Source organism: Salmo trutta, chromosome 25, assembly GCF_901001165.1.
Source record: "Salmo trutta chromosome 25, fSalTru1.1, whole genome shotgun sequence".
NCBI classification, from domain to species: Eukaryota; Metazoa; Chordata; class Actinopteri; order Salmoniformes; family Salmonidae; genus Salmo; species Salmo trutta.
In genome coordinates this window covers 24789825-24816702 of record NC_042981.1, presented here as the reverse complement: position 1 = coordinate 24816702, position 26878 = coordinate 24789825, and the positions used below count along the sequence as shown (strand labels likewise).

The window sequence follows — 26878 nt, the reverse complement described above, 5'->3', positions numbered from 1 at the left end:
TACAGTATATTGAAAAATATGACGTGACACTCCGCCAATAATTACATATAGAGGATTGGAGGATTCTAAATTAAAACCAAAAGCCGCCCCATGCGTCTCCCGATGGCGGCCAGCACGGGTATCTAACCTGCACCTGTAGCAACGCATTTTGCACTGCGGGAGCCCCCATCCACTCGGGAGGCCCCATCCACAAAGTATCAAAATACACAGAGGTTTTGGTAAAGGTATATTGTCCTGCTAATAGCCCATAATGGGCTATTATAATACTGTACATGTTGTCCAGGTCAGGATAACCAAAACATTTGTTTATTAAAGACTATCAGAAAGAATGTTGGAACTTATTTATTTTGTTCCAAAGCCTTGAATGAGTGAGTCACTCAGCTTTATGTAGATGCTGGGCTATATGACTGTGCCATCAACTTGATAATATATAACGATAATTTGGAGGTTATTTAGTTTTCAAAAAACAAAAGTGAGCGATTGTAATCTGAAAAAAGGTCAAAATATTTTTAAAGGCCAAAACATTTATTTCTGTTTTTAGAGGGAGAGAAACGCTGGGCCAATTGTGCGCAAAATATAGCCCTGCTAATAGCCATAATGGTGCTGTACAACTTGACCGTGCATGTTTGAAAGGCCAAAATATAGCCCTGCTAATAGTCATAATGGTGCTGTACAACTTGACGTGCGTGTTTGAAAGAGCAACAATTTGTTTACCTTCATTAGACAACTTTGTTCCAATATTTCTGTAATTCATTGATATTTATTCCCATAGTAATTCGTTACGGATCCATAACTAAATGAACATCGGCATTTTGAAAGAGCATTTTTTAAAATTATTTTATTAACGAAAGCATAAAGATGCTGATGAAGAAATACAGTACTGTTCAGTATATGCTTTTACATTTGGATAATAAAGCATTTAAAGCATTTTGAAGATATAAGCCAGCTGCATTTGTTTATTAGGCTATAGCAGAACAGCATCATGGTCCGGAAGGCCCTTGCTGTGCCTGGTGAGCAGTTGGTCAAGTTCTGTTGTCAGAAGAGGAATAGAAATGTCAGGGTGAACCAACGACCTGATGAACCCGCCAGGTATGTTGACTCTGCCTGTCGGAGGTGGAGTTCCAGAGCTCGCAGGTGTGCCTGGCATGGATTGTGACTCCTGGCATGGATTGTGACTTTTTCTTGTTCCTCGCCCTCTTCAACGCGTCATTCTCTGCCTGTCTCTCCGCCAATGCCGCCTGGTTCTGGACCAATGCATCAGCGGTCAACCATATCTCTGCCCTCCGATAATGTTTCTCTTTCTGCTCATCTGCCTTCAATGACTCGATATCGGTCTTCAAAGTTTGAATCTGATCCCTGTGCACCTTCATCAGATGAGCAGAATGGTACTGCCCTGATACCACATCAATTTACAGTGGCCTATGATAGAAACGGTAGATCAATTAAGAATTAAAAGTGACTCAACACACATGCTGCGTACATATTTTAAGAATCTAGCAAAACTAACCGCTTTCTTGGTAACCATGCATTTTTGGTGCGGCCCGTTGTCCAGCCCTTTGTCCACTGATCTCCACGGATGGTTGTCGGCATGTTTGTATGCTCTGCAAAAACACATTCACGTTTTTAGTACACAATAATTTATTTATTTTAATGTTTTATTTAACCGATTTTATTACACAGTATGCATACACATTGATAGGCTATATCATTTTTTTTAAAGAAAATGCACTGAAACCAAAATACCATTAGTTTTGGTGATCCTGTCAGCTCCGGCTCATTTTCAAGTCCTCTCGTGATTATGGTCCTAACCCTGGAAAAGGTAGCACCATAGAAAGAAGCTGGCTTGATGAAAACGATGTCCATTTAACTGTTCTCTTTGGTCGTAATGTCATTTTTTGCAGGTAGGGGGATGTTCACACCTACAGTAGCTGGGCTATAAAGAGTCTATTGTCCTTCTAATCGGACTACAAGTGTTTGAAAACCTGTTTTCAAAATGCCCCCGGCTGTCCATCACTACTGTAAATAAAACACAGCATCTTGTTTACATCTTGTTCACTTTCTTTATTGTAACCACAATGTCACAAATAATTTGTATCTACCTTTCCAATTACTTTTAGAGTTTGGGATTTACAAATGTGTGCGTTTCATGTAATTTTCATTAGAATCCAGTTTAGATTTAAGTATAACTTTTGAGTGACGCCTTTAGTGAGAGGTCTAATGCTTTAATAATTAATAATATCTTCCCTCCGAATTCATATCTAAGGGGCATTTTTCACGCCATTATTAGTGACATTTTTATTTTGAACGTGCAGAATGGCACTAAGAACAGCGGGAATGTTTCCCTAGTCAGCACCATTATTTCCCTCGCGCTGTTTCAGTGGATACAGCTGGAGAACTGCAAGGCAATCCCATTGTGCGCCACTCGGGAGCCGTGACCAATATGCACTACCATTCAAAAGTTTGGGGTCACTTAGAAATGTCCTTGTTATTGAAAGAAAACCCTTTTTAGAAAACGCTTTTGAAATTGTGTTAGCACAGCTGAAAACTGTTGTTCTGATTAAAGAAGCAATAAAACTGGCCTTCTTTAGAGTAGTTGAGTATCTGGAGCATCAGCATTTGTACGTTCGATTACAGGCTAAAAATGGCCAGAACCAAAGACCTTTCTCCTGAAACTCAGTCTATTCTTGTTCTGAGAAATGAAGGCTATTCCATGTGAGAAATTGCCAAGAAACGGAAGATCTCGTACAACACTCTGTGTACTACTCCCTTCACAGAACAGCGCAAACTGGTTCTAACCAGAATAGAAAGAGGAGTGGGAGGCCCCGGTGCACAACTGAGCAAGAGGACAAGTACATTAGAGTGTCTAGTTTGAGAAACAGACGCCTCACAAGTCCTCAACTGGCAGCTTCATTAAATAGTACCCGCATAACACCAGTCTCAACGTCAACAGTGAAGAGGCGACTCCGGGATGCTGGCCTTCCAGGCAGAGTTCCTCTGTCCTGTGTCTGTGTTCTTTTGCCCATCTTAATCTTTTATCTTTATTGGCCAGTCTGAGATAGGGCTTTTTCTTTGCAACTCTGCCTAGAAGGCCAGCATCCCGGAGTCGTCTCTTCACTGTTGACGTTGAGACTCCAGCTACAATAGTCACTTACAACATTAACAATGTCTACACTGTATTTCTGATCAATTTGATGTTATTTTAATGGACCAAAAAATTGCCTTTTCTTTCAAAAACAAGAACATTTCTAAGTGACCTCAAACTTTTGAACGGTGGGGTATATTGTCCTGCAAATAACAGGGTTAGTAATATTTCTGTGAGAATATCCAAGGGACTTTTATATCATTCTAAATTAATAATAATCGCTTTGTTTTAAAAATAGCAGTATTTTGGAGATGATTTGTTTTTCAAATAACGTAAAATTTGCGAGAAAAAGGCCATTCTTGAACATGGGGTGAGACATTGTTACTAATTTGTAAATAAAGCCAGCTGGTCATTGAGAATTATATTTAATTTTTAATGTTACAATATTTAAACAGGGACTGTTTCGTTGCAAACAAGACACACTGTCACGTCCTGACCAGCAGAGGGAGTAATTGTATTATATTTGGTCAGGACGTGGCAGAGGGGTATTTGTTTCATATGGTTCGGGTTGTGTGTTATTTAAGGGGTGTTTGGTTTATGTAGTCTGGGGTTTGGGTAATTGTTCTAGTGTTGGTTTATCTAGTCTGTCTATTTCTGTGTGGTTTGTGTGGCTCCCGATCAGGAACAGCTGTACGTCGTTGTTCCTGATTGGGAGTCATATATTAGATGCTTGTTTTCACCTGGGGATTTTGTGGGTAGTTCTTTGTTTTTCGTGTTCACTAATTATTATTAAATATTATGATGATTATTACATATTATGATGAACATGCAACCCGCTGCGCCTTGGTCCTCTGCACTACGACAGCCGTTACACACACTCATTTGGCATTGGAGAAATATGATAAAATTACACAGGCCAATCTCTCTGTCCATTCTTAGCCTGTAATTTCGGTAATTTGTGTGGTATTAAAAATTGATTCAACTAATATCTAAAATGACAGAATTAATTTTAATAAAAGGCCATTTTTACTTGGACCTGCAAATACGATGATTGATTCATGCAATGCTTTAACTATGAAGGAGATCTTTACACCCCTACTCTTGTCCATAGTGGTCTGCGAACCCACAACCTTCTGGCCCGCAGCACTGTGCGCTATCAAAATTCCTGCGTTGCCATGTAATGCTTACAGGACGAAGGCTCTGGTCTGTCCAAGAAGTGAGGGTAAACGGTAGACATGTTCTCTGCTATCCACTTTGTTTTAAATATTATTTTGGGTATATGGGAGGGTCACTTGTTTGTTTTTTCAAGTGTTGAGGGAGGGTTTAGGTAAAATATATTTTGCTGAAGGGAGGACCATCCATTTTCATTTTAGAGAGTTCAAATTTTCACATCTCCTTATTTCACCAAACCCCCATTTCAGACAAAAGAGTGTGTGAACTCAGACCCATCTCCCCTGAGAGGGCACCTTCTGGGCTCATTTCTACAACCATGAGTGAGGGGAGAACAATGCTCTGTAGCAGGGTAGAGTGGAGAGGAGGAGTAACCCCTTCATAGCCTGTATGATTTCCTGTCCCTCGGGACTACACAGCCGTGTGGCTGGCTGCAGTACGTGGGGTAATGAGAAGGCTAAGGGCCAACTACTACAGTACTGATCACAGTTAGTAGATATAGAAGTAGGGTGTGAAGGGTCTACAGACAGCCAGCCAGGTAGTCTTTCTTTCTTTAGACATACTGTTACGGATACAAGTGTGTATCCTGTGTGTTTCTTTTCTCTCCTTCTCCTCCTCACAGGTGACAATCATCACTCCCCAATCAGTCATCAATCAGTCCCCAATCAGAAGACACCTGTTCCTTTTCCCTCAACCTATCACAGTCCCTTTCCTTTGGTTTAAAAACCCAGTCAGTTGTTTTCTCACCAGCTCATTCTCACTCTGAGATCAATCTTTGTGTTCATTCTCTCAATCTCGCTCTCTGTGTGTCCCTCTCTCTAGCTCTGTATTGATCTCTTTTGTTTTTGCAACTGCATGTCACATTTGTCCGGTAATCCTGTGAGTATTGTTTTGTTGTTTGACTGTTTGTTTGTTTGTTTGGTGGGAAAAGGGGGTACCAAGACAAGTTGCCCATGGGCATACATTACCCGTAGGAATACTTTGTCTAAGTACCCTAGTTAGAACTGGGCGGACCACCCTCTGTATTTTTGGTTAGTTAGCTAACTGTTCTTGAAATAGGCTAGTCTAGCTTAGGGGTGTTTTTGATTATTGTTTCTTTGCTTGGGTCCAGCTCAGCCCCTTTTCTCACACCCCTTTACCGTGTGTTTAAAATAAACCTTATGAGTTTGACGGTAGATTTCAGTTGTCTGTGGTTTTTTTGGTTCTCACTGTTACTTGTCACGATTATAATTTGCATGATTTATGTTACGGGTCTCGTATCCATCCCCCCCTAGACCGCTGGGCCAAAGGGATTCGTAACACATACCTACTGCATCTCACATATAAACCTGGGGCATCAACCAAACCTTGAACATGTTCTGCACGCAAGCTGACTCACACACACGGTGTCTCACCAGGGATCTTTTTGGCCCAGCTGATCATGAGGAACAGCTCCTTGTTGGCCAGTTTGGTGAGTGACATCATCATGCTGGCCTCAGTGAAGGGCCTCTTTACGTCCTCCATCAGGTAGATCTCTGGCGGCTCCACATTCATGATGCAGGATATCAGCTGTTCAGGGATGAGTGGTGCAACTCCAGCCAGGGGAGGGAGCCCCCCTCCAGATTCCTCTGGGCCCTGGCACCGACCCCCACCAGCCTGCCTGGTGACCCCTGCCCCTGAGGTACATACCTGTGCCTCGCCCCCCTGTAACTGTAGCGCTTTGGCCTCATACCTGAACAACAGCACAGACAAACAACTGATGGATTTCACTCCTACAGATACTTCTACAAGCTCACAGGCTCACACCTCACACGTTTGACTATGTAAGGTTGGCTTTCACAACCCAGCTAGTGAGAGTAGATAAGGACGATGGCTGCCTACCACAATTCTTCATGCCCACTTCATAACACTTGCGTAGGCGGCAGGACTTGCATCTTTTACGGAGGTTCTTGTCGATAGTGCACTGGTTAGTCCTTGGACAAATGTAGTCATTGTGCCCTTGAAAAAATAGAGCTAGACATTGGGAGATATTACATGAATTGTATACATCACATCTGATCGACCTACAATGAACCGTATTACTACATAATAGACTGCAGATAATCCTTGGAGACCTATAGTGCAGTAGGTAAAAACAGGATATAATGAGGCCTCAGCAGAGAACACAGTGATTAGACTCTGCAGTGGACACCATGACCCCAGGGCAGAGACACTGTAATGACACCACACAGCTTCGCTGTTGGTCCTACCTTGGATGCTCCTCTTGAAGAAGGCCTTGCAGCCGTCACAAGACCACACGCTGTAATGGTAGCCCAAAGCATGGTCATTACATACGGCACAGAGTTTCTTCCCCGGAAGCTTGGTAGGGTGGAGGAGAGGGCTATGAGAAGGAACATCAATCACACTGTTTAACACACAAACTCCAAAATAGGAGCCTATGTTTTGCTAAGAGGCTGTCTCCTTTTGTTAACCCATCTGAGATGTTACAGGAGACAAGCAAAGGTCAAATAAGACAGGTGTAAAGATTGAAAGATACAAACGGGTGTGTCAGTGTCAGATGCTGGAAGACAGTAGCTACCTGCTGGGGGTGAGGTTGAGGTTGTGGGGTTTAGGCTCTACAAAGGGGGCGTGGTGGTTGGGATTGCTGTACACCAAGGGTTGGGGACAGTGCTGGATCAGCGAGGGCATGTTGTGCTGGCCATGGTCATGGGGGGGCCAGCAGAGAGGGAGACTGAGTGGGGGACACGGAGAGGGGCTGTCGGAGATGGTTGGTCTGCTGTAGCCCTGTGTAGAGTGGTTGTAGAAGGCTAGAGAGCTGTAATCATGGCTGCTGCCTGTGTGGGAAGAGGGGATGCAGTGGCTGGAGCTCTCCATGACACTGAGGGGGCTGTAAATGGTGGGCAGGAGTCCAGGGGCCTTGATGGAGCCCACCTTCTGGACCTGGAGCAGGGGAGAAGTGTCATTCCCACTCCCAGGAAAACTGGCCATGCTGGGGCTAACGTTGGGCTGAAGTTGTGGCTGCTGCTGCTGATGTCTATTGCATAGCTCACTGGACCCAGTCAGAGAGAATTCCATCTGCAGTATGGAGGGAGGGGTGGAGAGTGGGATAGAGAGCGGGATAGAGAAAGTGGATACTGAGTCACACTCAAATACCACATAGATATTCTCAAGTACACACCAAGTCACTCAACGATAATGTTATCTTTACTCATCCTCCTCAACAAAAACTATTTGATCATTATTTGAATTAATTTAAGGAGTCCCTTAGGAGTCATGGTGACAAAGAAAAAAAAAACAGCCAGGCAAAAGAGTTCACTCTGTTTTTTTTATTTGTTCCCTCTGTTTTTTGTTTTATTAATTCCCTGAATATTTATTTCCCTAAATATATTAATTAATTCCCTCACTTTATTAATTTGTCCCCTAAATGTTATAATCCTTGGAATCAGAGAGATTGTCCATACGTTGCATCTCCCTCTGCACCCCGAAGGCCTTTCCAAGAAACATGCTATGTGTGTGTGTGTGTGTGTGTGTGTGTGTGTGTGTGTGTGTGTGTGTGTGTGTGTGTGTGTGTGTGTGTGTGTGTGTGACTGACTCAGCTGTGCTAGCTTGATAGATTTTTGCTCTGTTCAATATGTTCAGCTGGATACTAAAAGCCAGGCTATGATAGGTAGCTAACACATTTTTGATAGCTAGCTAGCTAGCAGGCTAGAGTCTGCCCCTCTCTATCCCCTGGAGTATAGCACAGCTAAGATAGATCAGAGCCAGATGGAATTCATGCCTAGTGTATGGAAGAGAAAGCATCTTTGCACCGACGCCTCCTGGAAATTATGCACAATACATTTGCTTGCCGTTCCTTTCTGCCTCTGATGAGTGACATGCAAAATCGTAAAGAATCATAAACACATACAGGCGGTTGGCTGGTGCCTTGATTTACTGGACGCAGGTTATGGCCCTAACTTTATGCATGAGGGGTAAAACACTGGGTCACATGGATGAGAAGCATGCAAAATGTCCATGTTGCATGAATCCGAATTTGCACAAAGTCTATAGGCCTACTTATATTTAATAATAGAACATGTTCAATACTCATAAATAATATAACTAGGTGCAACATAAGCAGTTTTTAGATGTACTGTAGGTAAAATACTGTATTATTAGGCTGGGACAAACAGGCCATCAGCACGTTAATCAGGGTCAAAGTGAATAACACAGCTACCAACAGCACAGGTAGAGGACAGCACTGCCAGGGCCACCGGAAAACGTGGCGAGGAAGCATTTTCCTCAGCACTTTTCAATCAGGTATGGCAGCAACACAACACTTTTGCTTTGGTTGAATAAAATATATCGATGTAAAGTGTTAAAAGTGGGACAAAGTGCTGTTTTTCTTAGACCGATTCACTTCTTCACATCAGAGTGCTGCGGCAGGCTCTTTGTGTGTATTGAACAAATCAGATTCACGAAAATCGCATGTTGCGCGGACCGATGCAACGCACAAATATAAAGGCGCACTACACTTTCATCTGGTATTTATTAGCAAGCGTTATAACACATCCCTCGCAGACAACAGCAAAAACTCTTACATAAATGTAGCAGTTTATAGGCCTACACCTAAACATTAGCGATCTGACATGTTGTATTGCATGGAAGTGAGACTATTTTTCAGTCTGATCAACAGTAGGCTACTAACAGCAGCAGCTGCATAGTTTAGCCTACTATGTGCCCTGTCTCTCTGGCCAGGGTGCATGAAGCTGTAACGTTTTATATTTATAGCCCATTTGTTTGGGCTATCTAGCTGACATAGACTGTGAGTACATTTTCTATTAGGCCTACAGTTCAGTAAGAAAGGACAAACCGGCTTTCTCGTTGTCTGTGTATAGGAACCCCCCCTAGTCCTTCTTTAAAATATAATTACAATATAATTAATATGAAGTGCAAGGTTGCTGCAGTCTGACTGCGTTTTCGTCCTACCGAAGGCAAAAAGTTTCTCCAGCAGTTTTTTAAAACCCTGTGACCTGAATAGAAAAACTCTGGTCCCATCATAGCCAATATGAAAGGGGAATGGAAACACTTCAGGAAGTAAAGCTGAGCAAAGAGATGTATTCAATCCACTAATACTAAACATGTAACACAGAAACATCTACTGTATATAGAGGGCTTGCAGATGACGTACGATGCCTCCTGGCGGCCATGTTGGAAGACCACCACATTAATTCTTCCGACAACAACAGCTAAGTGGCTGTAAGTCCTGCAGTTTTTTGATAAAGAGCAAATACAGTTGATGTCGGAAGTTTGCATACACTTAGATTGGAGTCATTAAAACTCGTTTTTCAACCACTCCACAAATTTCTTGTTAACAAACTATAGCTTTGGCAAGTCGGTTAGGACATCTACTTTGTGCATGACACAAGTCATTTTTCCAAAAATTGTTTACAGACAGATTATTTCATTTATAATTCACTGTATCACAATTCCAGTGGGTCAGAAGTTTACATACACTAAGTTGACTGTGCCTTTAAACAGCTTGGAAAATTCCAGAAAATTAAGTCATGGCTTTAGAAGCTTCTCATAGGCTAATTGACTTAATTTGAGTCAATTGGAGGTGTACCTGTGGATGTATTTCAAGGCCTACCTTCAAACTCAGTGCCTCTTTGCTTGACATCATGGGAAAATCAAAAGAAATCCGCCAAGACCTCAGAAAAAAATTGTAGACCTCCATAAGTCTGGTTCATCCTTGGGAAAATGTTTGAAATGCCTGAAGGTACCATGTTCATCTGTACAAACAATAGTACGCAAGTATAAACACCATAGGACCACACAGCTGTCACACCGCTCAGGAAGGAGATGCGTTCTGTCTCCTAGAGATGAACGTACTTTGGTGCGAAAAGTGCAAATCAATCCCAGAACAACAGCAAAGGACCTTGTGAAGATGCTGGAGGGAACACGTACAAAAGTATCTATATCCACAGTAAAACGAGTCCAATGTCGACATAACTTGAAAGGCGGCTCGGCAAGGAAGAAGCCACTGCTCCAAAACCGCCACAAAAAATCCAGACTACGGTTTGCAACTGCACATGGGGACAAAGATCGTACTTTTTGGAGAAATGTCCTCTGGTCTGATGAAACAAAATAGAACTGTTTGCCTATAATGACCATTGTTATGTTTGGAGGAAAAAGGGGGAGGCTTGCAAGGCAGAGTACACCATCCCAACCGTGAAGCACGGGGGTGGCAGCATCATGTAGTGGGGGTGCTTTGCTGCAGGAGAGACTGGTGCACTTCACAAAATAGATGGCATCATGAAGATAAAAAATTGTGTGGTTATATTGAAGCAACATCAAGACATTAGTCAGGAAGTTAAAGCTTGGTCGCAAATGGGTCTTCCAAATGGATAATGACCCCAATCATACATCCAAAGTTGTGGCAAAATGGCTTAAGGACAACAAAGTCATGATATTGGAGTGGCCATCACAAAGCCCTGACCTCAATTCTAGAACATTTGTGGGCAGAACTGAAAAAGGGTGTGCGAGCAAGGAGGCCTACAAACCTGACTCAGTTACACCAGCTCTCTCAAGAGGAATGGGTCAGAATTCACCCAACTTATAGTGGGAAGCTTGTGGAAGGCTACCCAAAACGTTTGACCCAGGTTAAACAATTTAAAGGTAATGCTACCAATGCAACCCACTAAAAATGTGATGATTGAAATAAAAGCTGAAATAAATAATTCTCTCTACTATTATTCTGACATTTCACATTCTTAAAATAAAGTGGTGATCCTAACTGACCTAAGACAGGGAATTTTTACAAGGATTAAATGTCAGGAATTGTGAAAAACTGAGTTTAAAGGTATTTGGCTAAGATGTATGTAAACTTCCGACTTCAACTGTATATATACATATATATACAGTGTGTGTATAGATATATACATTCACTTGTATTTTTTTGCTAACAAGTGGGGCTCTAAATGACAGGTCGCCACTGAAAACAACACAACGAATCAGGCTGCATTATACTCAAATTAGACAGCACTGAATATTATGTTGCTATATCTCTCTGTCCTCATAGTTTCATGCTAAGGATTGGAACTGGATAATTTATTCATAATGTCCTCCCACAAAGGTACCTGCCCTATCCAGAGTAGCCTACTCTCCCTTCTGACAGCTAGTAATGCTAGCTAATCCTTTCACCATCTTCAATGGGTTTTAGATAGCATAGCTAACTAGCAACTACTACCATAGCTACATAGCTACAAATGCATTTCGAGTTACAACAATAAATACATCAAGATAGGTAGCTAATATTAAGTTAGCTAGCTGGTGATATTTAATTAACTTTGCTCCCGAGTGGCGCAGTGGTCTAAGGCACTGCATCTCAGTGCTAGAGGTGTCTCTACATACACCCTGGTTCGAATCCAGGATGTATCACAACGGCCGTGATTGGGAGTGCACAATTGGCCCAGCGTCGTCTGGGTTTGGCCGGTGTAGCCCATCATTGTAAATACGAATTTGCTCTTAACTGACTTGCCTAGTTAAATAAAGGTAAAAATACATTTAAAAAATGTAAACCTAGCTAGCAAACACATTATGTTATCAGCTCATTTGAGTTCGCCTGCAAACAAAGTTCCTCTATCATTTTCAAAATATAATTTGAATAGGTTCTCCCACTGCCTCCATTTTCTCGATCATTAGAAAAAAATGAAATAATGTGGGCAATCTTCCCAAAGCTTCCGGTCATAGCAAAACACACCCAGCCATGTGGGGGATTGGAGGACTTCCAACAGACTGACTGGTCTTCCAACATGGCCTGGTGGGATTGCTAGGGGATTTTTGATGCAACTGCAAGCACTCTATTTTAAGTATTTTGATTTAGAACAACATTTATTAGAGGTATGGGTAGCGCCATTGTCATGTCCTGAAAGCCATAGAAAGCTTTTATTTTTCTATGGTAGAGTAGGTCAGGGCGTGACAGAGGGTTTTGTCTAGTTTATTTATGTCTATGTTGGTTCTAGTTTATTTTTTCTATGTTTTTTTGTCTAGTTCATGTATTTCTATGTGGGGTCCTAGTTGTTGTATTTCTATGTTGTTTTTTGGGATGATCTCCAATTTGTATGTCTTGCATAGTTTCACAGTTATAATAAAATGTGGAACGATACACACACTGCGCCTTGGTCCCATTCTTCAGACAAACGTGACAGCCATATTGAATTGCCATAGTAACAACTGATGGCAATGCGTAATTGATAGGCGTGAGCAAATTAAATTGTTAGTTTTGGTGTGGAGGCTGAAAGGGAATGCTGTCCGGGAGGCATCAAGCCTCTAGTGGACCTGAAAGGTTTCTCACAACTTTGATAGCTCTGTCATTAAGATCATATTGAGCTAAAAAAAACAATACAATTTGTTTTTATGTTGGTAATTATAATATGTCATTTTTAGAATATTTTTTCCAATTGATAAGATGTCTGTGAAATGAAGTTTTACTAACAAGCTGAGTAAACAATCAGACAAAATGAGGCAAAGTAGCTAGCTAGTCTACCTAATTTAGTTAATCTCTTGTCTTGTCTTTTCAATCTTTTAATTGATAACTTTACAAAATGAAATACTCATATTGACAATTTGAAGAGCATTTGTTATTAGGTATGAGCTAGACCGAGCTAAAATGAACTGGCTAGGGATTAGATCAGCCAGGCAGAAGAGATGACTGCTGCAGGATTGCTATTTTACCAGTATAATGTTTGATCCCAATATAGCTATCTAGGTAGCTACAGTAATTATTAGCCAGCTACCTACATAGCTAGATATATTATGTATTTTTATCTGTGATAGCTATGATTCCTAACTGACTGCTGATTGCAAGAATTCATGTAGCATAAGGCTGAAGCTTAACCATTGATTGATAGATAGCTATAATGACGTTTCGAAGCTCAGGTTGGTAGTCAACTTGGTAAGAAAATTATCCTGGTCTAGCTGGTTTGTGACTTTGCTACTTACAGGCATACATTATCATATTATTTCAGTTATGGACTATCAAATATGAAATTGTTACATGTTTTCTCAAATGCTACAGTGAAAACCTTTGGATAATAAATGTAACTTCATCACCTTGCAAGCCTATAGATAACTTGTACAATTCCCTTCCATTCACGATTCCCGTTTTAATGTGCTGAAGATGTATCACTACTTCGGGAAGATGACGATGAGATTGAAATGGAGCAGCCAAAGGAAGTTGGAGCCACCACGTGATGCTACAGCCTCTCAGCCAAGCTTTTCGAGAAGAAGGTAACTGTCAATTATGTATTATTGTTAAGCACTATTAGGCCTACATATAAATGAGGTCTATGTTTATAAAAAACAATCTCTCTCTTGCTCTCAGACACTGTGGTGGACTGAGCTCTCAGGCCTTTGAGGAGGACAACACTATAGATATGTCACCTGTGCACCAGGGAGTCAATAGCTGCCCCAAGGTGGTAAGGATAGGCGGGGGCTGGAGAGAAAGGACAACATGCTGCTGAGGCTGCAAACAGGGCCGAAGGACAATCACATCTTCACCCTTGGAGGACACATACAGTGCATTCGAAAAGTTTTCAGACCTCTTGACTTTTTCCACATTTTGTTACGTTACAGCCTTACTCTAAAATTGTTTAAATAGTTTTTTTCCCCTTATCAATCTACACACAATACCCCTTAATGACAAAGAAAAAACAGGTTTAAGAGAAATGTTTGCAAATGTAACTCTTTGGCCTGAATGCCAAGCGTCACATCTGAATGAAACCTGGCACCATCCCTACGGTGAAGCATGGTGGTGGCAGCATCATGCTGTGGGAATGTTTTTCAAGCGGGAGGGACTGGGAGTCTAGTCAGGATCGATGAAAACCTGCTCCAGAGCCCTCAAGACCTCAGACTGGGGCGAAGGTTCACCTTCCAACAGGACAACGACCCTAATCACACAGCCAAGATACCGCTGAAGGGGTTTTGGAACAAGTATCTGAATGTCTTTAAATGGCTCAGCCAGAGCCCGGAATAGAACCTCATCGAACATCTCTAGAGAGACCTGAAAATAGCTGTGCAGCGACGCTCCCCATCCCACCTGACAGAGCTTAAGAGGATCTGCAGAGAAGAACAGGAGAAATGTCACAGTATCTAACGAAGGTGGCGCCCCTCCTCGGTCGGGCGGCGTTCGCCGGTCGTCGTCGCCGGCCTATTAGCTGCCACCGATCGTTGTTTTTGTGTCTTTTGGTTTTGTCTGTCTATCCCGCACCTGTTTTGTGTTTGTCATTAGTGGGGGGTTATTTAGTGTGTATTTTCAGTTGGGGTTCTCGTGCGGGATTGTTTATTGTTCACTCAGGACAGTTGTGATTATATCCTGTTAGTATACATTATATTGCCGGGCTGCGCCCCGTGCGCTGTTGTTTTCAGTGCGCTTATTTTTTGGGAAAAGTGTTTTCCCCAGGCGGACTTCGCCACGCGCCCTGTGCCCTACGGCTATTGCATTTTTTCTATTATTATTAAAACACAGTTGCTCCGGCCCTCTGTCTCCTGCTACTGATTCCACATCTCCACTGGTCCTAGACCACCGTGACAAGAAACTCCCCAAATACAGGTGTGCCAAGCTTGTAGCATCATACCCAAGAAGACTTGAGGCTGTAATCGCTGCCAAAGGTACTTCAACAAAGTACTGAGTAAATACTTATGTAAATGTGATATTTCTGTTTTTTGCAAATTTTTCAAAAAACCTGTTTTGCTTTGTCATTATGGGGTATTGAGTATAGACTAAGGGGGAAAAAAACATCTTTATCAATTTTAGAATAAGGCTTTAACGTAAACAAAATGTGGAAAAGTCAAGGGGTCTGAATACTTTCCGAATGCACTAAATCCCCCACAGTTGAGTTATTTGTAAGTAAAAAGGATGAGAGTAACCCACAGTAACAGTAAGATAATTATTACTCTGTGAGCATTCTCAAGGCTATCTATCAAGAGGGGATGTAAAATCCAGTTTACGTTTTGCATTGCTCCAGAAATTATATGAATGCATTGGTAAGACCATTTTCATTTGTATAAAATATTCTTCTGGTGCATAAAAAGATAAAAGAGCCAAGTAAATAAGATAACACGAGAAACAAAAACGGACTTGCTGCCAATTTGGTAATATGTATGATGTGATGCAAGCCAGTGGCAGATAGGCTAATATTTGTATAATAAAGTGGGGTCCATTATTATTGGCACCCTTGATAAAGATTAACAAAAAATACTGTATAAATAAATAATACATATATTGAGCTATATTGTATGCTAAAAATTATATTTTATACTAATACAATTGCACAGAGAAAGAGATTGTCACGTCCTGACCAGGAAAAGAGGTTGTTTGTTATTGCAGTTTGGTCAGGGCGTGGCAGTTTGTTTAGAGTGTTTCGGGGTTTGTTGGGCTATGTTCTATGTTAGTCTATTTCTATGTTAGTTCTAGTATGTCTATTTCTATGTGGTGTTTTTTGGGTTGACCTTAAATTGGAAGCAGCTGCTCCTCGTTGCTTCTAATTGAAGGTCCTATTTAAGAGGGGTGTTTTCTATGGGATTTGTGGGTAGTTGTTTCCTGTTTTGTGTTCGTGCACATGACAGGACTATTTAGTGTCGTTTGTTGTTTTTGAATATGTTTTTCTTTTGTTTTCCTTCTTTAATAAAATAAGATGAGTTTACACATTCCCGCTGCGTCTTGGTCCAATCCCTACGACACCCGTGACAGAGATTTAGTTTAACAAGTCATTTCAAAATAGCACCCTCCCCTTGCGAGGACAACAACACTATAATTAGCGAGTGAACTATTTTTCTGCCCCTCTGTATCTTAAATCCATACTAAATCCAAATCTAACTGTACATTTTAAATGTGTTATAAGCTGGTTGTTACAATCCCCATTTGGCAAGAAAACCAAATAATATCGCTGAAACAGAAGAGGAACTAACAAAGACTCACAAACAAAACAGGTGAGGTTTTAGGAGGGGTTCTGAAGACCCTTATGGGGGTGTCCACTGAAAGTTGACTAGCAACAACAACTGGAACCTGAAAGACACCCAGCTTGAGCATCCACTAAATTTGCCCATGAAGAGGCAAACAAAAGAAAAGCCCACACCAAACTTAAAGAAAGGAAGCAATCCAAAAAGTGGAGCAAAATGAAAACAGGGAGCACTGGGCAAGCCGCTCTTAAATATTATCTATGCCAACACAGGTGAAACCTCCTTCCGACTAACGAGAAGGACAACCCAGCACAGGTGGAACACATACTGACTAACAAGGTGACACCAATTGGTGCAGCCTATGTGCTAACGTGTTATATGTGCTAAAGTCCAACCTCAAAACATAAATGGAAAAACCTAAATCTGTAACATGGTACTCATAAAAGCAAATGACCCATCTATCCATTAATTCTCTATTTCACACAGTCTGGACATTATTTCTTTAAATTGAGGAGCGAGCAAGCATGCAAACATAAAGGCATGAATCTCTTATCTTACTGGTGTCTTGTCAACCAATGTTATTTCCCACAGACAAACCCAGCTTTCCAAATATCATGTCCTCAACCTCTGATTGTCTTCGTTCGCACAGCTCATTTCATGCATGCCTCATTAAAGCCTAAATTAACATAAATCTTGTTGTCTCTCAAATTGCCAATGTGTTTTTTTTTGTCAAAATCTCATTCAATTTGTTCTTTAAAGTCAGCATATTGTGAGACATGAGTAAATATGTCAAAATAAAATAATAGAACTGAAAATGGGCACACAATTAATGATGCCGTAGCCTAGACTATACAACTATTTCCAGTAAAAGAGAATAATGTAGTGTCAAGTCAATTGCATAATCCCTGTAGCTCAGTTGGTAGAGCATGGTGTTTTCAATGCCAGGGTTGTGGGTTCGATTCCCATTGGGGGCCATGTATGAAATGTATGCATTCACTACTGTAAGTCGCTCTGGATAAGAGCGTCTGCTAAATGACTAAAAATGTAAAATGATAATATTTCTTGTTATTCAACTTAATTAATCCAGATCTGTTATCAGTTTGTCACCAAACCTGTATTAAATCTTACCACTACTGTTAATCGAAATCACAGTGTAGCCTAAACAAAATGTCTCATTGATTCACTGACAGTAGCCCAAGGGTATTTACAGAGCACAATACCAGTTATAGATTTGAAACAGTATAGCATAGGCTACCCTACCAAATCACACATAAAAAGTACACATTTACCAAGCTTTAACACAGTTACTTTAATCATGTGTAAAAGGCTAGTAATTTCATAGGCTATATAACAATTTTGTGAGTTACCTTTTCAACAACATCTACAACTTGTCACTTTTGTACATAGAATTTTTTTTGTCTTTTTACTTTAACTTTGTTTCTCATTTCAAAGATGGCAATACTAACAATAGTTTGATCAAACCAACCTGTCACTTTCTATTTCGATCTTCTGTGATCAGTGAACGGTGACTTTTCTTCTAGTCAGTGAGTTGAGCCAAGTGCCAGTCACTGAGGTCTGCAGGGCATCTAAAAAACAGAGAAAGAAGCTTGCAATTTATTTGGGGGGTAGTTCAAAATGTTGCTTTGGGGAGGGTTGTGTGTTTTTTATTGGGCACAGGGGAGGGTAGTGCATTTTTTCCCCTGGTTTACATTCATTTCTTGCAGGTTTTACTATATAATTTTTCCATCCTAGCCAAATTTCCTAATCTGCTTTTATGCGCCTCCCTTAAATGAAGGTGTTTTGGTACTTCCCTTATGCGCTATGCATCTCTATGCGCTAACTTATATTATAAACTATGTGGTTCGAGCCCTGAATGCTGATTGGTTGAAAGCCATGGTATATCAGACCGTATACCACGGGGATGACAAATTTTTTTTATTTTAACTGCTCTAATTACATTGGTAACCAGTTTATAATAGAAATAAGGCACCTCGGGGGGTTGTGATATATGGCCAATATAGCACGTAAGAACAGCCCTTAGCCGTGGTATATTGGCCATATGCCACACACCCTCTTTCCTTTTTGCTTAATTATAAACTGGGTGGTTCGAACCCTGAATGATGATTGGCTGACAGCCGTGGTATATCAGACCGTATACCACGGGGATGAAAAAAACGTTTATTTTTACTGCTCTAATTATTTTGGCAACCAATTTATAATAGCAATAAGGCACCTCGGAGGTTTGTGATATATGGCCAATATACCACGGCTAAGTGCTGTATCCAGGCACTCTGCGTTTCGTCGTGCATAAAGAACAGCCCTTAGCCTTGTTATATTGGCCATATACCACACCCCTTCAGGACGTATTGCTTAACTATACCACAGGTCAGTAAAGTCTACCAGTCTAACAGTCCATCTTGCCCTCTACCCACCATTCATAGTGACAAAAGTCCTAGGTAGATAATTTGTCCAATTTCCTAAATGAATCCACGAGAACAAATGCACATTGTGCATTAAAGAACAGTGAAGACATGACACACAGCTCAAAAAGCTCCCCTATTGATCTTGTTTATGTACAATGGAATTATTCTTCCTAGACTAACCTACAACTCCACAATGTAATGAAGAATTCTTTATTGTTTTCAAGCGAGTACACATTCTACTCTAGGCTGCAGTAAAAATGTAATTTGAATAATGGCGCAAAAGCCCTGTGATTTGAACGTTTCATTCAAAAGTTTCTATCTCTGTCTAAGCTTCTCTTCCTTTAAATAGGATATATATATACAGTACATTCAGAGTTGGGGTGTAGAAGATTACATGTAAGGGATTACATAAAAAAACAGTAACTGTAATCCATTATATTACCAGCAAAAATATTGTAATCCGATTACCGATACTTTTGGAAAACTAGATGATTACTTCGAAGATTAGTTTTAAATTCAGAAAGGATATTTGCGAGAGAAAAAAATCTTTGACACTTCTCATTTTTCTCAATGACATTCAAATCAGCATTGAAAAAAAGCCGCAAATTTAAATTAGTTCCACCTGTGCAGTCTGACCACAAATCAGAGACCACTATGATGACACACCAAACGTGTTTGATGGATCGCGGGAAAAGAGCAGGCATAGGCTTTTGCAGGCTAAAGTTGAAGCTATGTCTTCCAATGGTGCGACTGCTGTCGGCATCAAAAGATTATCCAACTTGAATAAACGCTTGAAGGTAAGGATGACAAATGGGGTGTAGTCTACGGTGATACAGCTTTTCCTTATTATTGATATCTACATAGCGCATTGATGTTTGTTAACAATGTGCGCCTTACAGATTGTGGTTGTTGCGGATGGCTGTTCACAAATCGAATGTGTATTTTAACCCAATAATGGTTGAATTTAAGAAATGAAAGCTGGCTATCAATCATTGTTGTGGACAGCCAGTGAAAAATGCGCTCTTGCAACAGCTGCATAGTGTGAATCCAAGTCTACGGAATAAAAATGGGGCATTTATGGCTCAATCTAATTCACGCTGATAAATAAAAAAAATCCATAAACCTAATGGACACCTGCTCAAATTGCACACTTTTGATAGATTTAAAAGGGCAGTCTGTAGTTGCTGCATCTATTTTGGGATTTATAAACGATATATACAGTACCAGTCAAACGTTTAGACACACCTACTCATTCAAGGGTTTTTCTTTATTTTTACTATTTTCTACATTGCAGAATAATTAACACATCAAAACTATCAAATAACACTTAAGGAATCATGTAGTAATAACCCAAATAGTGTTCAACAAATCAAAATATATTTTAGATTCTTCAAAGTAGCCACCCTTTGCCTTGATGACAGTTTTGCACACTCTCGGCAAAGCATGCCATTCCATGAGCGCAGCATTTATTTTTCAACTCGAATCAATGAGCCCAATCAGTCCTCCATGACAACACAATCAAACAGCAGAGTAGGGCTCCCAAAGAATTCCTTAGTTTTGTGGTCATGCTCAGGTAAAACAATTTGGCTAATCTATACTTCCATATTTCCAAGTCCTATTCTTGAAGATCAAGGGGTATAACATTTATTGGAATGACTGGAATTCTGATAGACTTTGGTTTTTAATGTAAAGATCTAATTTAATCGTATTATTATTATATGTAACATAAAGGGATGTTTTACAAGAAGCCTACATAACCAACCCAGAATGTAAAATTGAACATCGAAATGTAGCCAGTTATGTACACTTTAACATTGATTTATCCTGCAATAGATGTTGTTCAATTGGTAACATACATTTTTGTATTTTTCTAATGCCTCTTAAGGGGGAAGTAATCTGAAAGTAACGGAATGTAATCAGATTACGTTACTGAATTTCGGTAATCCAAAAGTTACGTTACTGATTACAATTTTGGACCGGTAACTTGTTACTAACGGATCACATTTGGAAAGTATTCAGACCCCTTTCCCTTTTTCCACATTTTGTTACGTTACAGCCTTATTGTAAAATTGATTCAATGCATTTAAGAATGATGGAGGCCACTGTGTTATTGGGAACATTCATTGCTGCAGAAATGTTTTGGTAACCTTCCCCAGGTCTGTGCCTCGACACAATCCTGTCTCGGACCTCTATGGACAATTCCGTCAACCTCATGGCTTGGTTTTTGCTCTGACATGCACTGTCAACTGTGTGGACCTTATATAGACAGGTGTGTGCCTTTCCAAATCATGTCCAATCAATTTAATTTGCCACAGGTGGGCTCAAATTAATTTGGAGAAACATCTCAAGGATGATCAATTGAAACAGGATGTATCTGAGCTCAATTTCGAGTCTTGTAGCAAAGGGTCAAGTTATTTCAGTTTTTATTTTTAATACATTTGCAAAAATGTCTAAACCTGTTTTTGCTTTGTCATTGTGGGGTATTGTGTGTAGATTAGTGAGGGGAAAAAAACTATTTAATCAATTTTAGAATAAGGCTGTTACTGTAACAAAATGTGGATAAATTCAAGGGGTCTTAATACTTTCCGAATGCACTTGTCACGGCTGTCAAAAGGAGAGGACCAAGGTGCAGCGTGTGTGTAGTTCCACATTTTATTTACTCTGTGAACTATGCAATATATCAAATAACTCAATAGACAAAACAACAAACCGTGATGCAGAGAAACAAACACTACTCAAAAATAATCAGCCACAAAACCCAGGAAGAAAAACCCCTACTTAAGTATGATCTCCAATTAGAGACGAGGACCAGCTGCCTCTAATTGGAGATCATCCCAAACAAACCAACATAGAAATACAAAAACTAGAACCTAAGAACATAGAAATAGAACACATAGAATAAACCCCCCTGTCACGCCCTGACCTACTCTACCATAGAAAAAAACAGCTTACCATGGTCAGGACGTGACAGCACTATATATTGTTTAAATATTACTATCATACAGTGGACACCTAAGCCTAGGGTATCCCTCAAATTGATAAAATTATCTCTGTATGTAGGAAACTACAGGCCTGTGTCAATCCTCAGCACCTTATCCAAAGTTGTTGAGAGATTAGTTTATAATCAACTTGAGGGATACCTTCTCGAGCACAAACTTCTTTATGAACTCCAATCTGGCTTTAGAACAGCTCATTCCGCTGATACTTGCCTTATCCACCTTCTTGACCACATTAAGCAGAAAAGTGAGAAGGGGAACTATACAGGTATGGTCATGTAAGACTTGCAGAAAGCTTTTGACACTGTGGACCATGATATTCTCCTGATGAAACTGAAATGTGTGGGTCTAAATTATTGGTTTAAGTCTCTGACCAATAGTGAATTGGTTTAGGTCTCTGACCAATAGAACACACGTATGTCTTGTTGGTGATGTACTGTGTCAGAGGCCAAAGAAATATCCTGTGGAATACTGCAGGGATCAATTTTAGGGCCTCTTATTTCTGTCACACCCTGATCTGTTTCACCTGTCTTTTTGCTTGTCTCCACCCCCCTCCAGGTGTCGTCCATCTTCCCCATTATCCCCAGTGTATTTATACCTGTGTTCTCTGTCTGTTGCTATTCTGTTTTGTTCGTCAAGCCTACCAGTGCTTTCCCTTGCACCTATCTTGTTCTAGTTACTGTTGTCTAGTTTTCCTTTTTTTACCATTCTGCCTTCCCTGAGCCTGCCTGCCGTTCTGTACCTTGTCACACCACCCTGGATTACTCTGCCTGCCCTTTACCTGTCACTTTTCCTGCCCCCTGTTCTGGTAATACACTTTTGTTACTTCAACACTGTCTGCATCTGGGTCTTCTCCTGAAATGTCATAATTTCTTATGTTAACCTCTACGGGCTAGGGGGCAGTATTGAGAATTTTGGAAAAAATATGTGCCCATTTTTAACTGCCTCCTACACCAACTCAGAAGCTAGAATATGCATATCATTGTTCAGGTTTGGATAGAAAACACCCTAAAGTTTCTAAAACTGTTTGAATGGTGTCTGTGAGTATAACAGAACTCCTATGGCAGGCAAAAACCTGAGAAGGTTTCATGCAGGAAGTACCCTGTCTGACAAGGTGTTGTTGTTCTTGCTTCTGTTTATTGAAGAGTCAGGATCTTAGCTGTAACGTGACAATTCCTAGGGCTCCAATAGGCTCTCAGAACCCGGGAAAAACCTGAACAATGACGAGGCAGCCTCAGGCTGAAACACAGAATCCCCTTTTCCAAGTGGCCCATCAGAGGACAATGGAATTAGGCGCGTGCCCGATTCGACCCCGTGCAGTAATTTCCTTCGGCTGTTTAGCTAATTGCAGATTCCCGGTCGGAATATTATCGCTTTTTTACGAGAATAATGGCATAAAAATTGATTTTAAACAGCGGTTGACATGCTTTGAAGTACGGTAATGGAATATTTAGAATTTTTTTGTCACCTTCTGTGCCATGCGCACGACCGTGATTTACCATTCTGATAGTGTCTAGAACGCACGAACAAAACGTCGCTGATGGAACAGAACGATGGATTATTTGGGACCAAACCTACATTTGTTATTGAAGTAGAAGTCCTGGGAGTGCATTCTGACGAAGAACAGGAAAGGTAAGACCATTTTTCTTATAGGAAATGTGATTTTGGTGAAGGTTAAACTGGGTGGGTGTCTAAATAGCTAGCCCGTGATGGCTGGGCTATGTACTTAGAATATTGCAAAATGTGCTTCATCCAAAAAGCTATTTTAAAATCGGACATATCGAGTGCATAGAGGAGTAATGTATCTATAATTCTTAAAATAATTGTTATGCTTTTTGTGAACATTTATCGTGAGTAATTTAGTAAATTGTTAGTAAATTCCCCGGAAGTTTGCGGGGGGTATGCTTTTTCTGAACGTCACATGCTAATGTAAAAAGCTGGTTTTTGATATAAATATGAACTTGATTGAACAGACATGCATGTATTGTATAACATAATGTCCTAGGTGTGTCATCTGATGAAGATCATGAAAGGTTAGTGCTGCATTTAGCTGTGGTTTGGGTTTTTGTGACATTATATGCTAGCTTGAAAAATGGGTGTCTGATTATTTCTGGCTGGGTACACTGCTGACATAATCTAATGTTTTGCTTTCGTTGTAAAGCTTTTTTGAAATCGGACAGTGTGGTTAGATTAACGAGAGTCTTGTCTTTAAATAGCTGTAAAATAGTCATATGTTTGAGAAATTGAAGTAATAGCATTTCAAACGTTTTAAAAATCACGCCACAGGATTCAACTGGCTGTTACGTAGGTGGGACGACTTCGTCCCGCCGGTCCCATAGAGGTTAAAACCTCTTGATGTTCTCTGTCCCGTATATGGGATCAACATCCAGCGTAAAATCATTTCGCCATATTCATAACCGAACAAGAGAAAAATGTCTTTTTTTTTATTTTTCAAATATAGGACTATTTTATATCGTTTTATAGATACACCTCTCCTGAATCGAACCACGTTGTCCGATTTCATAAAAGGCTTTACAGCAAAAGCAAAACATTAGATAATGTTAGAGGAGTATATCGTCAAAGTATTCACATAGCCATTTTCCGACCAACCACATGCATCACAAATAACCAAAAAACAGCTAAATGCAGCACTAACCTTTGACAATCCTCATCAGATGACACTCCTAGGACATCATGTTACACAATACATGCATTCTTTTATATATAAAAAAGCATTTTACATCGGCGCATGACGTTGAGAAACTATTTTCCCTCAAATGCATCCTGTGAACCAGCGCTACAATTTACTAAATTACTATTTGAAAACATTTTTAAAATGTAATATTGTCATTCAAAGAATTATATACTGCTCAAAAAAATAAAGGGAACACTTAAACAACACATCCTAGATCTGAATGAAAGAAATAATCTTATTAAATACTTTTTTCTTTACATATTTGAATGTGCTGACAACAAAATCACACAAAAATAATCAATGGAAATCCAATTTATCAACCCATGGAGGTCTGGATTTGGAGTCACACTCAAAATTAAAGTGGAAAACCACACTACAGGCTGATCCAACTTTGATGTAATGTCCTTAAAACAAGTCAAAATGAGGCACAGTAGTGTGTGTGGACTCCACGTGCCTGTATGACCTCCCTACAATGCTTGGGCATGCTCCTGATGAGGTGGCGGATGGTCTCCTGAGGGATCTCCTCCCAGACCTGGACTAAAGCATCCGCCAATTCCTGGACAGTCTGTGGTGCAACGTGGCGTTGGTGGATGGAGCGAGACATGATGTCCCAGATGTGTTCAATTGGATTCAGGTCTGGGGAACGGGCGGGCCAGTCCATAGCATCAATGCCTTCCTCTTGCAGGAACTGCTGACACTCCAGCCACATGAGGTCTAGCATTGTCTTGCATTAGGAGGAACCCAGGGCCAACCGCACCAGCATATGGTCTCACAAGGGGTCTGAGGATCTCATCTCGGTACCTAATGGCAGTCAGGCTACCTCTGGCGAGCACATGGAGGGCTGTGCGGCCCCCCAAAGAAATGCCACCCCACACCATGACTGACCCACCGCCAAACCGGTCATGCTGGAGGATGTTGCAGGCAGCAGAACGTTCTCCACGGCGTCTCCAGACTGTCACTTGCTCAGTGTGAACCTGCTTTCATCTGTGAAGAGCACAGGGCGCCAGTGGCGAATTTGCCAATCTTGGTGTTCTCTGGCAAATGCCAAACGTCCTCCACGGTGTTGGGCTGTAAGCACAACCCCCACCTGTGGACGTCGGGCCCTCATACCACCCTCATGGAGTCTGTTTCTGACCATTTGAGCAGACACATGCACATTTGGGGCCTGCTGGAGGTCATTTTGCAGGGCTCTGGCAGTGCTTCTCTTGCTCCTCCTTGCACAAAGGCGGAGGTAGCGGTCCTGCTGCTGGGTTGTTGCCCTCCTACGGCCTCCTCTACGTCTCCTGATGTACTGGCCTGTCTCCTGGTAGCGCCTCCATGCTCTGGACACTACGCTGACAGACACAGCAAACCTTTTTGCCACAGCTCGCATTATGTGCCATCCTGGATGAGCTGCTCTACCTGAGCCACTTGTGTGGGTTGTAGACTCCGTCTCATGCTACCACTAGAGTGAAAGCACCGCCAGCATTCAAAAGTGACCAAAACATCAGCCAGGAAGCATAGGAACTGAGAAGTGGTCTGTGGTCCCCACCTGCAGAACCACTCCTTTATTGGGGGCGTCTTGCTAATTGCCTATAATTTCTACCTGTTGTCTATTCCATTTGCACAACAGCATATGAAATTTATTGTCAATCAGTGTTGCTTCCTAAGTGGACTGTTTGATTTCACAGAAGTGTGATTGACTTGGAGTTATATTGTGTTGTTTAAGTGTTCCCTTTATTTTTTTGAGTAGTGTAGATGAACATCTCGTGAAAGCACCTGCATTACCAGATTTAAAAATAACTTTACTGGGAAATCACACTTTGCAATAAAAGGGGATGCTATACTCAGAAAAAATAGGCTAGCAATACAGGTCTGCGCCATCTTGGAACAAGTGAATATCAAATCTACTCTTGTATATTATTGTAAATATTCCCTTACCTTTGATTATCTTCATCAGAAGGAATCCCAGGTCCCCAACAAATGTAGTTTTGTTCGAAAAAGTTCATAATTTATGTCCCAATAGCTTCTTCTTGTTAGCGCGTTCCGAAGACACCTCAAAATGTTCCGTCGTGCGTGGGACTTCTCCTCACGAAAGCCCCCCCCCAAAATATTTAAGTTCGTTCAAACATGTCAAACGTTGTATAACATTAATCTTTGGGGCCTTTTTCAACCAGAGCTTCAATAATATTCCATGGGGACGGTTGCATTGTCTTTCAAAACGTTTCGAAAGGGGAGGGTAGCCAGGGGCGCCCGCTTCATAATGGTGATGGCCCTCCCCATGTGACCAAGATCAACAGCCTCTCATTCGGTCAGTTTTCACAGTAGAAGACTCAAACGACTTTCAAAAGACTGGGGACATCAAGTGGAAGCCATAGGATTCATTGAGCACTTCCTAACTCACAGTGTGATTTATAGGCAAGTGCTGAAGTTGAGTCCGCAAATCAGATTTCCACATCCTGTTAGAAACTGTCTCGGGGTTTTGACTGCCATATGAGTTCTGTTATACTCACAGACACCATTCAAAAGGTTTTAGAAACTTTAGGATGCTTTCTATCCACATCTATTAAGTATATGCATATCCTAGCTTCTGAGTTTGAGTAGGAGGCCGTTT

The 26878-nt window shown here is 40.9% G+C and overlaps 1 pseudogene; it reads right to left on the bottom strand.

The window, feature by feature from the left end:
* LOC115161799 (estrogen receptor beta-like) overlaps positions 1-7219 on the bottom strand; it is a 33865-nt pseudogene extending 26646 nt beyond the window's left edge.
* Positions 7220-26878: the final 19659 nt, after the last annotated feature.